Raw genomic sequence first — 18397 nt, 5'->3', positions numbered from 1 at the left:
TGAATTGTAAGTGATAAAGTAATTATCAGTAATTACCACTTTATGTTTCTGTCTCGTGTCAAAATGTCAGTGGATGTGTCAGTGTACATTTCGTGTGATAAACGCCATTACCTGTCTCAATGAATGTATTTTCCCACCAGGGGTCTCTGTTCAATCAATTAATAGACCGATTCTATCACAGCATAGTTTGACGAATCAAATACATCTCCTGGTTGAAATATCAGATCAAATAGTTTGTCAGCTGTGTTCATTGTAACAGATTACTTTTCATGTCTTTAAACTGAAATATTTGGAGTAAATATGCTTATAACTTGGTGCGCCTAAATGGCTGTAAAAGTTGTGTGATTTTCAATCAAAGCGCCTTTGAGCAGCTGAGCTGGGATGGATATTGGTAACAATATATACTATACAAATATTATATGATAATAATCATCCAGATTTACATCTACAAATCGTTGCTGTTTTAGAGATTAATGCATAGTTTGATAGATCACTAGATTTCATGATTCAATATTGGTCCGGTACAGGTTGATGCTTAACACCCGCAGTACTAAAATAGGAACTTTACAAAAGAAAGTGTAATTTCCAAAATAGCATATGCTATAAAAGCCACAGTGTATTCACATGTAAGTTTACGTTTTCGAATAAAATATTTTTGGTATTTATCTTACCGGTTCCCGTTGCCATGGTTACAAAATCAAATGAAACCCTCTCACGTGGATCGTTCTTGTCCCACGGAGATAGTACATGTAATAATCTTCATTTCCCCCTTGTGTTAAGAACCATTAAACACGATACATACTTTATCCAACTGTATACACGTTCTTAAGACAACATATTTAATCCTGCTATTCATCTCGATAGACTTAACACCCACGGTGTCAGTGAACAATAGACACTTTCGGCTGCCTGTTAGCTTTTGTAATGTTTCTTTAATTTCTTCTTCGTCAGATTAACTCGTCAAGGAAAAAGATGACACGGATGTCAGCTCAAGTTTTTTTAAAGACGATTTTGTGACCCGTTCATGCAGAAAAGAGGATTAAGCAAAGATGTGACTTGACATGGTGGGGCATTGGTGCTTTTTGTCTTGCATACTGATGGAGTATGGGCATGATTTGTGACCGTTGTGACGGCATCACAGTTTAAAGTTCATTTATCACTGTCAAGGAAATCTTTACGGCGTGGAATCACTGTTTTACTCTGGATAACGATCGCTAATGCATCTACGAGTCTAAACGCAAGAGAAATAATTAGTTTTGTATCAGTAACTTAGCAATATCTAATATTTGCATGATTTAAAAGTGTAAGAAAGTGCGTTCCTCGAAGAAAATATACCGAAAAGGTTAACCCTCTTATGAATTTTTTACTGAGTCTAAAACATGTGTAGGTCTCGATATACTCTTCATGATGTATAAATCATTCAAACGTCCTATACTGAACAGCAAAAGAAACGCAACTCTGGTTTTTAAATAGAAGATATAATTATGAACTCTTATTTTTATGGGATTTCATTTTTTAAAACATGCGTTTCTTTTGCTGTTCAGGATATATTGATTACTGCGAACACATTTGTGCAACTGCAGTGTTGCCCTCCTTCAAAGGGTAGCCTCTGCTGCTGTTGGTTCTACGTTCCAACCCACTGTAGTACACGGACATGTTTGTCATAATTCATACCGTGGTTTCAGTACGTCAGTCACGTACATCGTATCTGGTGATTATGTTTCTCGAGAGGTAAATACACATACTTGCGAGCCATGCTCGGGACGGGCGGGCGGTGCCAGTGTGTACTTTACCTATTTGCGAATCGCGGCTTGAAGATTATCACAAATCCTTCCTCATATATGCACTTCATAAGAACGCATGTGTTAAACCTGCACGACCCAGGCATGTGCCCATCAAACACAGGAGGGAAGAATCACCGAAACTAGGCTTATAACGTTTTATGCCGTTGCGAATGTCTCGACATCGGCTCTCGACCACGGAATCTCGCGTGGTGTTGATCGCTATTCAGGTCACAAACAGGATATATGGGGCGGTGAGATAGTGGTTAAAGCGTACACTCGTCACGCCTAAGACCCAGTTCGATTCCAAACGTGGGTACAATATGTGAAGCCCACTTCTGGTGTCTCTACTGTGATATTGCAAGAACATTGACACCCCTCCCCCCAAAAGAAAAAAGAAATAAAAGTTAAACAAACAAACAAACAAGAACAAAACAAAACAAAAAGACAATCAATAAATAAAAACCAACCAAACAACAACAGCCAGACTCTTACAGAGAGATAATATTATGTATTTTATTAAGGTCACACCATATGTACACCAAAAATACTCTTTTCACAGACGAAGTAACGAACCGTTCTTTATAGGAGTGAGTGAGCACTCAGCAAAATTCCAGCTATATGGCGGTCTTTACATGAATACGAGAGAGACAAACTGTTTATGTTATCAGCCACTGAGATATAACACGTTTCGGAACTGAGCTAACGTATGATACAGGATTTAGGCTGTATAACCAGTTACACGTATATCATTGAGTGACTTTATAAAGCAATTGCATACATCGCTGCTCATGATGTTGATCAGTGGATTGCCTGGTCCAGACAGGATTATTTACAGATAACCAAAATAACCACCATATAGCCAGACTGCAGATTTACACAGCAATCAAGCATAATACAATGCAGAAAATTTGTACTTCCAATAAAACACCAAATTAATAACATCAGCTGTTGCTAAACATTCTGAATTAAAGTGTTGGCCTGAATTCTCAGAACAGTTGAGTATGGAGCTCAATCTCAAGAAAACTGTTGCAGCACAAAAGGCGAACTATTTATAAGAGGTCAGTGGTTCTCACTCACTGCCATGTCCATGCAAATAGGAGCAAATTCATTTCTGAAGCTGGCCAGGACACGATGATAATGCTTGTGCACATTTTGCACATCACAATGCGTTACACAAAATGAAGCGGCATGTGTGTAATTATCTAGTTGTCACAACCATCAGGTGAAAGATACGGAGCATGTCGATAAAACATGAAAACATTTACATCAAAGTGACCTCGGTTTTTCGTTTTAAAAACAGAAGTACTTTAAATTCCGACTTATGGTACCGACTTCATTGACACCTTTCTTCCCACAAACACAAAGCTTTGTTTTGTCACCTTTGATTAATGATATCTAATCTTCGCCTTTGGCTTGAAACTGATGTTCACAGAGAGACGGCAAGAAGAAGTCAAACCATGTCCATTTGCTGTGTCATTCGTGGGTATTTACAAACATCCACGGAATATCTGCACTAAAGTGAAACACGTGCATGAATAACAAATAACGTTATAACAAATATGACCAACCTGGAATAATAGAACAGAATAACCATACCCTGTGCTTTAATGCCACATTTAAATCTAGCTGTTCAGTGAGTGAGTGAATAGAGTTTTACGCCGATTTCAGCAATATTTCAGGCGGTAGTCTATAAATAGTCGAGCCTGGACCAGCCAATCCAGTAATCAACAGCACGAAAATCGACCTGCACGTGGAATATGTTGACATTAATCCTCTCAACGAGCCTGACCGTCGATCCCGTTAGTCGCCCTTTTCGATAAGCATGAGGTACTGAAGACCAGTTCTAACCCGGATTTTCACGGGTCTACATGTTGATCCAAAAGTAGCCCTAAATAGTATTTGTACTTTCTATGTATAACACGATATCTCAACGTTTCAAAATATAGTATTCTTGTCACAAAGTTACTAATACAGAGAATATTTGATTTGCCTGACAAGCATCAAGTTGGCGATGGGTAGTTGGTAACAGTAAAGGTAAAGGAAGGTAAATATTTACTAACGTCAGTCGAGAAGGGTATGACATCAAGAATCACTTCCTGGGTTCCGATCCACAAAGGGTTCGGGTCGGTGGGGTAAAAACGCTTGCTTGTCACGCCGAAAACGCGGCTTCGATTCCTCACTTGGGTATGATGTGTGAAGCCCATTTCTAGCATCCCCCGCCGTGATATTGCTTGAATAATGCGTAAAACAAAATTCACTCAATCCCTAAAGCGTTCGTATTGTTATCGTAACTGCTTAATTTATCGTAAGCTCACAAATGACGAAGTGCTACGAACACTTTGAGGATCGGGGCCCTGATAATAAAACTCTTAACCTTTTTTTTAAATCTCAGCGGCAATGCCAAAGCACTCAATAACTTGAATCAGCAGAACAATCTGTTTTATCTCGAAATAATTCCTCAATTGTTTAATGATTCTTAAGAAATGAGAAATAAGCATCACAAACATATCTGCACCTAAACCTAATACATTGAATCGTGTGACAATTACGTAGATCTATCCTCATGATATTGATCACTGGATTGTCTGGTCAAGACTCGATTAATTACAGAACGATGCCATGCACATGTAGGTGGAATAGTGCCGACTGTGGCGTTAACCAAATTAGCAGTGATTCTTTGAAGGAGCAAAGAGTATATTATACGACTGCTTCAAACAGTTCCTTTGCCACAACACGGGATAAAACCGACCGCGCGTCAGATGCCGCAAAACTAGGAATATGTTCATTTCAGAAAAAAATATCCCTGGTCCACGGTCAGCTTATAATGAATATTATATCACCAAATAATCTGCGGAACGCATGCAAATATCTACTATTTGCTATAGTTACGATTTACCGTTGCAGATGTGTCGGCAACAATAGGCCATGTTTTGAAGAGGGTGGTGGGGTGGCGGGGTGAGAGAGTATGACTTCCAACAATTTCTACCCTACAATCCAGGAGGAACGGTTTACCACAGACCCTTTTTACAGGATAATTATTGGTTATCAGACGGACATATTACATATTTCAGAATATATTCACCAGCTTATAATACATATCATATGACCAAAGAATTTGAGGCACACACACAGCTGGTTACCGTTTACATTACAAGGTGTAGTGTTCATATTCTGCCCCTCTACTGTGGAACTCTCTCCCTTTGAACATAAAATCAGCAGTTGAATTTAACCTATTCAGGTTTGAGAGAACCGAATGTATTCCGAGCTCTTAGAACATCGTTTGCAAATTGTAAGTTGCATGCTTTTAAAGATAACGATTTGACGTTTGAAAATGACTTTAAAAAGTCGCCAGTAACATTTCCGAGTTTGTTTCCAGATAAGTCAACATGACTTACATTTTTCAAGCCCTTGACACGAACAAGATCATGTGGTTTGTTGTATCCAAAGAGCAATGTGTGAAGACTTTCGGTGTTTTTAACGTGATTTCATCATATGTATCTGTTAACATGAATGTGACGATTGCATCATAATACTGAAGATTCTGGGGCAGCATAATGGTGATGTTCCATATTGTCTCCCTTCTGCCTGTTCCCATCTTCTTTCAGTTTCACCAGCCGCATGGTGTTGATGGCTTCAGTCAATATATCTCAGTTTTGAGAACACTGCAGCAAATAACACAAATTTTGCATCTCCAGTGATGTGGTTTTGTGGGAGATCGCCCATTCACGAATGGGGGACTTGTTGAGGGAACCTGCTTCAATTAAGCTTGTCCGGTTATCCTTAAAGGACAACACCGAAACGCAAATCTGAGCGTGTGCCAAAAAGCGTGTGCTGTGTTCTGTAATCATGCAGTCTTCCTTGACGCGAACCCCTTGGAGTTTAAATGTATTGTTCAACCAAATTCTTGTCATGTTCCTTCCAACGAAGGGATAAAGAAGACTCAAAACCTTATGGATACCGATTCCATTGTTGGTTAGTTCCAGATGTTTGAGGTGGGGCAAAGACTCAAGAACGCCAGTCTCACAAGAGGTTAAATGGTGACAATGATTTAGAAGGAGTACCTCGAGGTTTGTTCCATTTAAACCTCGGAATGTTTCATTTGTTATTTGTTCTAAAGAACAATGGTCAACGTCCATGTTGAGAACTTTAAGATTTGTCAGTTCGGAGAATCCAGGTCCGAATACAGCACCTGGAACTGGGTCTATGTACAGACTGTGGAGCTTGGTAAGGGGAGCTAACACCAAATCTGGATATTCACCTATCTTATTATTCTGAAGATTGAGCGTCACCAAGTTGACAAGGTCACGGAAAAGTCCTTCAGTTAAGGAGCCTTTGTGGAGTTTGTTGCTAGCAAGAGACAGATTGGTCAAGCTGAAAACGCCAACAAAGGCATCAGGTTCCATCTTGGTAAGCAAGTTATTGTTCAGGTTTATATACCTAAGATGGGTAAAGGTTTGAAAGGTCCTGTTTTTCACAGCTGTTATCCATTTCTCACTGATGTTAAGAGAGGTCATGTTGATTGGGAGGTCGTTAGGAATATGCTGGAGTTGCTTCCCTGTACAGTCAACAGAGAGTCCGTCATCTTGATCTCGGAAGGTACAGATGTGAGCGTTGACAATGGAGATCCTCACTGCAACCACCACAAGATTTTCAATCCGAGCTTCCAAAATGACTGTAAAAGAATAAAAGGGGTTTCTGTCAATGACTGCATTTACGCCCGATATCAATGAGGGGTCCCATATTTGAGGATACAAGTTTTAGCTTCTTATCTTAAAATACTGAAGCAATAACTCCTTATCATAAGAATTGGGATGCTTAAGTCTGTACCAAAGCATTGCAGATCAGGAAAGTTATTATTTTTGTTAAGTCAGCTTTTGTTTATAATGAATCAAGTTCTAATTTAAAACTGGCATTTTAAAGTGTCGTGTTTGTAAGGCAATGTCGTCGCACACGATTTGCATAAAGCCGCTGTCTGTTCCAAATAAGTCACCTTGGACTCAAAAAAGCCTGCATTGTTCATTTCTGCACTTATCTCTCCTCAGTAAAGTCCTTTGTCCTATCACCCTAGCACTTGAACTGTAGTTAGGCCGAACATAGTTTAACACATATTTCCCGCTTTCACAAATCAACTACATCAATTGTAGAGACATAAATATACAGTGGCATATACTTAGAGAACCCATGGACGTATTCATACTATAATAAGATTCCAGCCCTTAGGTACAAGTATATGACCCAAGAACATATCCACACTAAACGAAACTTCAGTCCTCCTTACGCACGTATACACTCCAAGAACATATCCACACTAACTAAACATCGATCCTCCATATATAAGCATACGACCCGTGAACATATCCACACTAAACGAAACTTCAATCCTCCTTATATAAGCATACGACCCGTGAACATATCCACACTAAACGAAACTTCGATCCTCCTTATATAAGCATACGACCCGTGAACATATCCACACTAAACTAAACTTCAATCCTCCTATACACGTGTATGACCCAAGAACATATCCATACTAAACGAAACTTCAGTCCTCCTTACACACGTATATACCCCAAGAGCATACCCACACTAAACTAAACTTCAATCCTCCTCATACAAGTATACGACCCAAGAACATATCCACACTAAACGAAACTTCAATCCTCCTATACACGTGTATGACCCAAGAACATATCCACACTAAACGAAACTTCGATCCTCCTTATATAAGCATACGACCCGTGAACATATCCACACTAAACGAAACTTCAATCCTCCTATACACGTGTATGACCCAAGAACATATCCACACTAAACGAAACTTCGATCCTCCTTATATAAGCATACGACCCGTGAACATATCCACACTAAACGAAACTTCAATCCTCCTATACACGTGTATGACCCAAGAACATATCCACACTAAACGAAACTTCGATCCTCCTTATATAAGCATACGACCCGTGAACATATCCACACTAAACGAAACTTCAATCCTCCTTATATAAGCATACGACCCGTGAACATATCCACACTAAACGAAACTTCGATCCTCCTAAAACAAGTATACGACCCGTGAACATATCCACACTGTAAAAAACTTCGATCCATTTGATCCAAATATACGAAACATGAACGTTTTCACAATAAAATAAACTTCGACCCCCATGCACGTATACAACCAATGAATGTACCCACATTATTATAAACATATTGCCAACCGTTATAGCGGAGAGAAATGGAACAGAAATGGACTCACAGAGGTTCACCCCTCTGCACACTTTCTATTAATTTCGACCTCAGAGAAGTTTTTTTACATGGACCAGTGCACTACATGTGCGTGTGTGATAGTGTGGTTTTATGTTCAGCTACACCACCTGGGTCAGCTACTTCCCGCGAGACTTCGTGCAGACACTTTGGTATCACGAGAACTTGGTTCCTTTGTAAAACAACAATAGGATCAGTGGTAGGAACCTTTGTAAAACTAAATGGGTGAAAACACGCAGTCCTCCTTCTCCCCGAGAACACGTCCTCTAACTTATCTCAGATTACATCCGGTTTTATATAACGAGACGGAAGTTGTTTGCTTATTCTTCATTGTGACTGGGCTATAAACACAGCCCAACGTGACTGGGCCGCTTACAAAAACCCAGGAATGTTTCCTCATTGTTGTGAAACCACGGCCGTATTGCATAGGAAATGTTTAGGTTTGGTGGTCATAGCAATCAAAATCCATTTTACACACTGACTGAATACTGAAGAATAGAAATGTCTGATTTCGACATTGATCAAAAGATTGCGAAGTTAAGTTGAGAATACATACAATGACATCCACCCAAGTGCATACGTGAGTGCTTGGGTGCGTGCGTGCGATTACGCGTCCATATGTAGTGTTTGGATTCGCTTTAAGCAATACTTCAGTCGTATGACTAACATTAAGTGACATTACCAGAAACACACCCATTGACGGGATAGTAAGTGAGTTTATTGTTATGCCGTTTTTAGCAATATTCAAACACTATCACAACGGGAACACCAGAAATACGCATCATACGGGGAATCGAACCTGGGTCTACAACGTGACGAGCGGACGCCTTAACCACTAGACTACCCCACCGCCCCCATAAACGGGATAAGTTGACACATGGGCTGCTTGGTCCAGGTTACAATAGTTCCACAGTAAATCAAACTTGAAGCAGTGCTACGAGACACATTTGAATCATCTCTCTGCAATTGGACTTGAGACACTGATACCAGTCAGGCGTGTAGGCCAGTGACTGAAGTCATGCATGGGCTGAGTCGAACGTGAAAAAGCCTATAACGTCAACATCTATGAGACGTCTGTAACAATGGCCTAACCCTTGAATCACGAGTGCACGGGTGACAATGGTTGTAGAACGTGAACTGTTGTCATTGTGAAAGATAACACTTCGCTTTAGTGAATGAGTGAGTTTAGTTAACGCCACACAATATTCCACTTATATAACGGCGGCCTGTAAACATTCGAGTCTGGCAATCCAGTTACTGGCAGCATGAGCATCGATTTGCGTAATTGGAATCCGATGACATGTCAACCAAGACAGCGAACCTGACCACCCGATCCCGTTAGTTCTTACAAAAAGCATGAGTTACTACCGAAGGTCAGTATTCTAAGCCGGATCTTTTCGGGTCACTTCTACTTGAAAAAACATTTACCATCATATGATCAGATATGCTCTATGCCTTTGTTTATATGACGGCGGCCAGCCCAGCGATCAGCAGCATCGATGACGTGTGTACATACAGTTTGTGAGCCTGACCACCCGATTCCGTTAGTGACAAACATTGGTTGCTGAACACAAGCTCTAACCCGGACTTTTAAGGGTCGAGAACAGGGAGAACGCAAAATCGACCAGGTTGACTTAAAAAGTGCAAGATAAATAATAAACGCCAGTCTCGATCCAGCAATGTTAAGGAAAAAGAAGGATCCACTTTTAGTTTACAGTTTATTTTTCACCTTTGTTGACACTGATTACTGCTTCCGTAATAGATAGCTTTCCTCCAGATGTCAAAGCCACCGACTGACGAACATGAGAGCTTTGCTACAGTGGATAACAAGAATACCCCCTAATAAGTATTTTGTATATTCTATAGTCTGGTTCATAATTATTGAGAATTTTTCTTCTTACTTTGAGCCATCCTAACACCTCAACTGATTCACTGATACTTAAAACTAAGTAATTGTATAAGGGAGGTAACTCATCTTGGCCTACTGAGTATAGTACAATTAGAGTTACCTCCCCTGAATTTGTAGCAGACGTCATTTTCCTCAGCACTGTCAACAATGTCTGCTGAAGATAAAAGAAGGTTGATTTTTGAGTTGTGTAATCAAGGAATTGATGATGTAAATACATTGGCAGAGAGAACAGGAACTCCTCTTTCTACTGTGTTTAGGATTAGGAAGAATTTTAAAGAGGGAAAGGATTTTGGGCACCAGAAAGGAGCAGGGAGACCCAGAAAATTGGACTTCTCAGATCGCGTCCGGCTGGGAATTTTAGCGTCTAAAAAGCAAAGGGCAAGCATCTCCAACATCAGGTATGAAATGATAGAAAGGGGATAGAACAGTTATGTCAAAATCTACAGTTAGAAGAAATTTGATTGATCTTGGATGGGAGAAAAAGACTGGAATTCCTTCTCCTCTCATGAAACAAGAACATAAAGACAGGCGTGTTGAGTGGTGTTGGCACATGAAAACTTTGACTGGGAAAATGTGATTTTTACTGATGAAAGCTCAATATGGGTATATCCCAATAATGTGAAAATATGGACAAAGTCTGCGTCAGCACCGTTGTATCGACGACCTAAATACAGCCCAAAGTTTCATGTATGGGGAGGGATATCCTTATTAGGAACGACCCCGCTGTGTGTGTTTGAGGGAAATCTGACAAGTCAACGCTACACTAACATATTAGATAATTTTCTCCTTCCAAGTGCACATGTGTTTTATGGAAATGACTGGATTTTGCAGCAAGATAATGATCCTAAACACACCGCAAAACATGGCAAGCAGTGGTTTCAGGAGAAAAATGTGACTGCATTACCATTTCCTGCATATAGTCCTGACTTAAATCCCATTGAGAACATTTTGGGGATGATGAAGGAATGTGTGAATCAAAAGGGGTTGACAAAAATTGAAGACATGAAGAGAGAAGTGGTCCGATACTGGGACAGCATAACTCACGAGACACTAACCTCTCTGATAGGAAGTATGCCTACCCGTCTTAGACTGTGCCGTGAAGCTTAAGGAGACTTGATAAAATATTAAATTGTTATCTACAAAACATGAAAAGGTCAGTTCACTTTCACAATACATTCAATTTTATCTGATTTGTTCTCGTTTAATAATATGAAATGCTTTAGCTATTCTCAATAATTTTGAACCATACTGTATGTGTTACAAGAGTTTATTTTCTGTAAATAATATTACTGATTAAGTGATAATTATTATGGGTCACTTAGTTTAGAGTTTTGAGTGATATGGGTCACATTTTTGTTACATTATTATGGGTCACATCGTAAATGTTCAGTGCTATTAGTATTTTAGCGGCCGGCCTTTAAGGTAACACTTTAGTGAGTGAGTTAATATTTAGCGTCACATCGGCAATATTGCAGCCATATCGTGACGAGAACAGTTTAATTTATGTCAAGATTAGAATTAATAAATTTAGAACATAAAAACCTGCCATCGAAGGACAGTAAAACACTAGACTATCACAGATATGAACATAAAACTAGCATGTAAAACTAAAATACTGTAATCAGAGAAGACAATACAATATAAAATACGGACTATAGGTCACCAACAACTGAGGGTAGATCACCATACTAGGGACCATGGGGACTTACATTACTTTTGCTACCTGCATGGATCCTAGCTGGATTTACATCATCCCCTCAGCTGCCGGCGACTGTAAGGCAATTTAGCCAAAAATTAAAATAACAAATATACTACGTTTAAAACCTTGGGACGTGAAAATATTACTTTGAAAGTTCTGGCACTTACGTACCTTCTCAGGGGGACAATAATTTTACGATACTTTAACTCCCGTTGAAGGCACAGCCACTAACGATCTCGGTTTGCCAATTTACACTACCAGTAATAAAATAACATTTATCTATATACAAAACATATTGTTCAAAATTTATTCAACAATTCTATTTCTTTTAAGAAAGCAATTATTAGATGATAATTTACTTTATTAAAAAGATCCTTAATTGTTTTGACACTGAAATATTTATCCCTTGTGATAGCAAAATCAACACAGTCAAGCAAGACATGCTTGACCGTGATTCTTTCATCACAAGGGATACAAAACGGAGGATCCTCGCCTTTTAACAAACACTCATGAGTGTACCTTGTATGACCAATGCGACATCGTCGCATAATGACCTCTTCAAATCTGGACTGACAACCCAAGTAAGTATAACCGATAGTTGGCTTAATTTGGTGTAATTTATTGATACCTACTTGAGTATCCCACTTCTTTTGCATGAGATGACGGATATAAGATCTAATAACAGCTTTATAGTCAGAGTATGGAATCAGAAGTGGTGTTACAGATTTTTTCAGCGCTGCCTTAGCAGCAAAATCAGCCATCGCGTTACCAGAGATTCCAACATGGCTGGGTAACCAACAGAGGACGATGTCGCATTGGCCAGTAGCAAGAGCATTATACAGTTCAATAATGTCAAATACAAGTGGATGCTTGCATGAAAGATTCTTAATAGCCTGAAGGCACGGAAGAGAGTCAGAAAAGATTATGTATCGTTTACATTTGGGGTGTCTATCAATATATTTAAGAGCCGTTAGTATTGCGTTTGCTTCTGCAGTAAAAATAGAGCTATTATCCGGTAATCGGGAAGATATTGTTCTGGATCCAATGACAGTGGCACAAGCTACGGTGCCACCATCCTTGGATCCTTCTGTAAATAATGATTTGTATGTATTATATTTACTTTTTAGCTGATTAAATTCTTGTTTATATTGTAATTCATTAGTTTCGGATTTTTTAATGCTGTCAGTGTCAGGTCAACTTGTGGCCTAACAAATTGCCAAGCAGGAGAAGAAAGCAGGCGGAAAGGGGCTATATTATCTAGTCCAATGCCTGCAGCAGAAAGGAAAGGTTTGACTCTTATGCCAAGAGGCGGAACTAGAGAAGGTTTCTTGGTGTACAAATCTGCATAGAGAGGAGTAAAAACACATATATGCAGGATTTGATTCGTTAGCGTAGAGGTTTGTAACATATTGTAAAGCTAATTTTACACGCCGTTGGGAAAGAGATGGCTCATCGGCTTCAACATAGAGACTGTCAACAGGAGAAGTTCTGAAAGACCCAAAACAAAGTCTCAGACCTTGGTGGTGGACAGAATCCAATAGTTTTAGATTGCTTTTGCAGGCTCCACCATATACGATGGAGCCATAATCAAGTTTGGATCTGATGAGTGATCGATACTGATGTAGCAGGGTAGCTTGATCTCCTCCCCACTTTGAACTAGACACGACTTTCAACAAGTCAAGCACCTTCAGGCATTTATGCTTCAGGTATTTAATATGTGGTAAGAAAGTCAGATGACAGTCAAAAATAAGTCCCAAAAACTTGGCCTCCTTACAACCTTGATAGGAGTGCCATTTAAAAATAGTTCTGGGTCTTTGTGTGGTTTATATTTCCTTCAGAAATGTATACAATATGTTTTGGATTTAGAAAATTTAAAACCGTTTTCAAGACACCATTTATGGATTTTATTTAGACATAATTGTAGTTGCCTCTCTATTGTATGCATATTTTTACCACGACAAGAAACATTAAAATCGTCCACGAAAAGTGATCCATCAACCGAATGATTTAAAACCCCTGAAAGGCTGTTTATTTTAATACTAAATAATATCACAGACACAATACTGCCTTGTGGAACACCCTGATCCTGATTGTAATGATCAGACAGGGTAGAACCCACTCGAACTTGAAACCGTCTGTCATTTAAAAAGTTTGCTATAAACTGAGGTAAAGGACCTCGCAAGCCGAAGTCATGTAAGTCTCTTAAAATACCATATTTCCAGGTTGTGTCATATGCTTTTTCTAGATAAAAAAGATAGACACAGCATGTTGTTTATTAATTAGTGCATTTTTAACAAATGATTCTAAACGCACTAAGTGATCGACAGTACTTCTGTTTTTACGGAAACCACACTGAATATCTGTTATGAGGTTATTTGTTTCCAAGTACCAAACAAGTCGATTATTTATCATTCGTTCCATGGTTTTGCAAACGCAGCTTGTGAGAGAAATTGGTCGGTAATTTGAAGGATCGGCAGGATCACGTCCAGGTTTAGGTATTGGGACTACTATAGCTTCTCGCCATGATGATGGAAATTTTCCTGATGTCCAAATGTCATCGAAAATATTTAAAAGGGTTTCTAAACATGATTCTGGTAAGTGCTTCAGGAGTTGATAATGTATATCATCAGCTCCTGTAGCAGTATCATGAGCCTGCTCAAGAGCAGTATGGAGCTCATGAATAGAGAATAGTTCATTATAATCTTCTCCATTATCAGAATTGAAATTTATAGCTTTCTTTTCATGTTGATTTTTATATTTTTGAAATTCAGGTACATAATTTGAAGAAGATGAGTGTTTGGCCAGGGTTTCACCAAGTTTATTTGCAATCTCTGATTTATTAGTCAGTAGTTGGTCCCCATCTTCGAGGTGGTGAATGCCCTTACCTTTGATTTTCTGAATCATGTTCCATACCTTTGATATCGGCGTACGTGCATTGATCTTTGAAACATACATTCGCCAAGAATGGCGTTTACTTTGCTTTAGCATTTAGAATTTTAAATTTATTCAAATTGTGGACCAGAGGATGGCGACGGAAATAATGTTCAGCTTTTTTCCGAGCCTTTCTAGCCTGTTTGCAATTATCATTAAACCACGGTTTTCTAATATGTGGAAGTACAGAGGACATAGGAATACATTGATTGGCTACGTTATTCAGTTCATCAGAAAAACACTTTATGGCGTCAGCAACATCAGCAACATCAGCAAAAAGTTCAGGTTTAAGTTTGTCAGCACAAAGGGTTTCAAATAAAGACCAGTTAGCCTTCTTAAAATTCCATCGGGATGATGGAGGAACATCAGAGGGGGTTACAGGTGTTAGAATTGTTGGAAAGTGATCACTTCCACAGAGGTCGTCATGGACGCACCAGTCAAATTCATTCAAGAGATTTGAGTCAGTGAGTGACAAATCGAGATTAGAATATGTACCAGTACCAGGATGTAAATACGTGTGTGAACCATCGTTATAAATGCATAAGTCATTATTTGAAATAAATTCCTCAAGTAATTTACCTTTATTGTTTGTGTGGTCACTGCCCCAAAGTGGGTTGTGGCCATTTAAATCGCCCATTATGATGCATGGTTTGGGAAGCTGATCATAAAGTGCTTGAAGATCAGCTAGCTGAAACGTCAACGTTGGAGGAATGTAAAGTGAGCACAAGGTAAAAACAACGTGCATAGTTATCCGAACTGCGACAGCCTGGAGACTGGTATGAAGCAACACAGGACTGTGGATCACACCCTGCTTTACTAGAACAGAAGATTGTACTGACGTAAAACAAAGCTGTCAGTTTCTTTTAAATATGTCTCCTGGAGACATATTGCTGACGGCTTATAATCTTGTATTAGTAAGTGTAAATCATTAAAATTGGTCCTGAGACATCTGCAATTCCACTGTATTAATGAATAACTGGAAACGCTCATGTGACAGGAGGTTGCACGGGAGATCTATTTTTCCCTTTTCTAGGCGACTTACTTCTGTTGCGCCGAGGGGGTAGAGGAGAGACATCCATGTCCTCCAAAGATTGAAACCTATTATGTATCCGTATAGGATCACGTTGACCCTTCGGTACACGATCTGATTTATCTAGCTTTGGGTTGGTCGTCTTCACAACAGGAGATGGTTGTGATACCAATGTAGGAGCCAAAGGCGACGTTGGTATCTTTGTAGATTGATCTTCAGTTTGTGATGAAGAAGAACATGATGATTGTTGAAGACGTTTAGTCTGAACTGGAGTCGAGGACTCAAGCCACGTGTACTCGGTCTGGCAAGCTACCGAATGACATGAAACAGGTCTGGAAACATTTTGGACTGAGGCAGAAGCGGTGGCCGCATAAGATGTCCCTGGTCTTTCATGAGCCAGAACATACGTCTTCGCTTCTGAAAAGGTGAGATTGCGGTCATGTTTCAGTTTTGAAATTTTTGATTGAAATGCCCATGTAGGACAGTCTCTGGAAGATGAGGGGTGATTCCCTGAGCAGTTTACACATGAAGGAGGTTTGTCACAGAGTGTACTGTCTTCACATTTGCCACCACAGCGATGACAGGCAGCTGGGTTATGGCATGATTTTGAGCCATGACCATACTTTTGACACCTGTAGCACCTAATGGGATTTGGGATGTAAGAATCCACCCTTAAATGACAATATCCAGCTTTTAGTGATTCTGGGCGTTTAGGAAGACCGAATGTAAATAAATACGTGTTGGTGTTCCTTGTTTCGTTTTGATGAAAAACGTTTAACAGCTGTAACTCCTTGAGAGCTTAATTCCGAAAGAATGTCATCTTCATCCATGTCTGAAAGACAACGACTTACATCTCGGACAATACCTTTACTGCTGTTAAGAGTCCTGTGAGGTGACACCGTTACAGGAACATTCGCAAATGACCTTGTTGATAGTAGGATTTGTGATTGAATCTGCTTTTTGCATTCAATCAGTAGACAGCCAGAACGCAGCTTTTTAATTTCTTTCACGTCACCTGCCAGACCTTCAATACCTTTTGCAATAGCAAACGGATTCAGTTTCAGTGGACCATCATTTGGTGAAGACATGACTAAAAAGCGAGACCAATTTTCAAAATTAACAACGGCAGTGGGAGTCTCATCTTCAAACGATAATGAGTCATCAGATTCATACGATCTTTTTTTGAGTGGGGGCGCCATGGTTGTATTAAATATAGTTCGCCCTCATAGCTCCCCACCCACCATGGAGTGTCAACAAGGACGATGCCTTATGTCCATGGACCTCCAACAGACGGCACCAGGGATACCAGGAGGGTATACTCAAGCAGGAGAATATCTTGAAAAGATAAGTCCTACGAGATTGGCCCATGAGCCATCGCCTTCTGGGCATAAGACTCTAGGCAACTTCAGAACATCATATTCCAAAATCAAAAAAGTTTGAGATGAACAATTAGGCCAAGACTCAAAATAACACAGTTCCAAATTAAATTTGTGCAATGACATATATAAATGTAATCCATGCACAGGGCTTGGCATGACCAGCCGATTGGTCGAACCGGGCCCATTCGACCACCCGTCTAGGCGAAGTCAGGGCCAAAGTGGTGTGTTGAGCAACGGGAACACGTTTGCAGGCCCCCGTTGCTCTCAACCACCAGGATCCTTTCCTCCGCCGACACAGGGCCGCAACCCACGGCAAACGGGTTGGTGGACCAAATATCCAACCGGGTCCACTACGGGGGCGTCGGCGAGCTCTTAGCATTACACAGCACCCACCACGAGGAGGTGGCTCGCCACGGGTGCCGGTAACACTTTAGAGTTAGCTCCCTTTGGTGTGACGATCGTGAAACATGGCAAAGGTTCCATGCTTCATGAACATTCAGGCATCAGTGACTATGTTAATAAAGGCTGGTTGTCGTGTTGATGACACGAACATTTGTGAATATTTGTGACCTATTACTTTAGACTTCATTCAGTTGCATTGTACTAGAAACGTTTATTGTGAATCTTTGTATCGTGCTCTTTGTTCAGTACATATTACTGAAACGTTTACACATGTCAGTGTTATATACTACTAAAAAAAGAAACGCATAGCTGAAAATTGTTACCAATTTATACACTTTAGGTTCAGTAATACAGGGCAGTCTTGAAGAAAACCTGAATGAACATTAACGGCCCAATGCTGCAAGAAAACGTACATAACACATGACAAGTGTTACAAGGTCAAGGTCGCAGAGCAGTCAGTTTCTTGTGTGGCCACCATTAGCATCAATGGTTGCTTGGCATCGGTGTCCCATAGACTGGACGAGATTCCGGATGAAGTGCCTGGGAATGAGTTGGTACTCTTCCCTCAAGGCCACAAACAGAGCAGGTAACGTCTGTGGGTGAGGGTCACGTTGTCGCTCACGACGATCCAGTTCGTCCCACAAATGTTCAATAGGGTTAAGATCCAGTGATCGTGAGGGCCAATCAAGAACCTGAACATTGTTCTTGGCAAGGAAATCCTAGGTTGTTCTTGCTGTATGCGGCCGAGCGTTATCATGCTGAAAAATGACGTTCATGCGGTTCATGAAAGGAAGGCCACGAGGCCTGAGGATTTCATCACGGTAACGTCGATCAGTCAAATTGCCATGGGCCTGAATGAGATCTGTCCTGCCACTGAGATTCCAGACCAAATCATGACACTCCCACCAGCAAATCTGTCCACTTCCTGTACACAATTTGCTTCGTATCGTTCGTTCGATATACACGTGCTCTTTCGTCGGGATGTCGCAGCATGTAACG

General features: G+C 40.1%; 1 pseudogene; it reads right to left on the bottom strand.

The window, feature by feature from the left end:
- Positions 1-1554: 1554 nt before the first annotated feature.
- On the bottom strand, positions 1555-16816 carry LOC137287953 (toll-like receptor 3; annotated as a pseudogene).
- Between the last annotated feature and the right edge of the window lie 1581 nt (positions 16817-18397).

This window comes from Haliotis asinina, chromosome 6, assembly GCF_037392515.1.
Source record: "Haliotis asinina isolate JCU_RB_2024 chromosome 6, JCU_Hal_asi_v2, whole genome shotgun sequence".
Taxonomy (NCBI): domain Eukaryota; kingdom Metazoa; phylum Mollusca; class Gastropoda; order Lepetellida; family Haliotidae; genus Haliotis; species Haliotis asinina.
This window is presented reverse-complemented; position numbering and strand designations above follow the sequence as displayed.